Genomic DNA, 1,207 nt, shown 5'->3' on the forward strand with positions numbered 1-1,207 from the left:
TTGAGCATCAGGTGGCCTGGAGGTGATGATGGAGACAGCTTGGTGGGAGCCTGAGGCAGGGATTGATAGCTAATAGGTGGTGGGACTGGGATGAAGAATGAAGAGTTTGTCACAGATTCTTTCCGAGCGTGCACGCACCCCCTATTGGGAGTGGAGCCTGGAATCTTATTAACAAACTCACCATGTGATCTTATGCCCACAGAAGGTGGAGAACCTGTTGGTATAGACACATTAGCCCCCATTCTCAGACCCCATTAGCCCAGAGCATTCACGTTTAGTGATAATATCTTTAGAACCTGACATTGTTGAATTCCTAGCTGGCAAATATATTAGGATCTTCTAAAATCCTCACAGTCATCTTCAGTAAAGTAGGTATTATCCCCACTTTAAGAATGAGGAAACAGAAGCTCAAAGGAACAGCTTCTCGGGCTTCCCTGGTGGCGCAGTGGTTGAGAGTCCGCCTGCCGATGCAGGGGACACGGGTTCGTGCCCCGGTCCGGGAGGATCCCACATGCTGCGGAGCGGCTGGGCCCGTGAGCCATGGCCGCTGAGCCTGCGCGTCCGGAGCCTGTGCTCCGCAACGGGAGAGGCCACAGCAGTGAGAGGCCCGCGTACCACAAAAACAAAAAAAAAAAGCACAAAGACAGGGCATCCTGGGGCAAAGGTGAGGGGCTGAACTTTGAACTTGAAACCCATTTGTTGATTTCCACCCCCTTGCTGCCCTGCCCCACCATGGCCAGATAAGTAACTTTTTGGGAGGGAGCATACATCCTATCTGGAGGTGGAGTAAGAGGCTCAGAGGAAAATAAAATTTCTTTCTGAATGACAGGAAAACTGGGGGTGGCTTGGGGAGAAAAAGTCACGGGAAACACCAAGCCTATCATCTCCAAGATAGCTTTGAAAGCACCTCGGCCCACATGGCACTGCCATGTTAGAGACCACACAAATTAGGTACTCAAAACAGAACCCTACTTTGTAAGAAGCAAGGAGACATAAGAGAAGGGACACAGGAACATCTAGTTAAGTCCTGGCAAGCAGGTGAGTAAGAGAAAGGGTACCTTTCCCTCCTCAGCCACCTCATCTGCACAGAATGGGGCAGACCAGGTGAGTGCTGCAGCCTTTCCAGCCGCAGCAGTCCTTGCAGGGTAGACTGCTTCCTGCACACACACACACACACACACACACACACACACACACACACACACAC

The sequence above is a fragment of the Aethalodelphis obliquidens genome, unplaced genomic scaffold, assembly GCF_003676395.1.
Source record: "Aethalodelphis obliquidens isolate GAN/ISIS:26980383/991018 unplaced genomic scaffold, ASM367639v1 scaffold4, whole genome shotgun sequence".
Classification (NCBI taxonomy): Eukaryota; Metazoa; Chordata; class Mammalia; order Artiodactyla; family Delphinidae; genus Aethalodelphis; species Aethalodelphis obliquidens.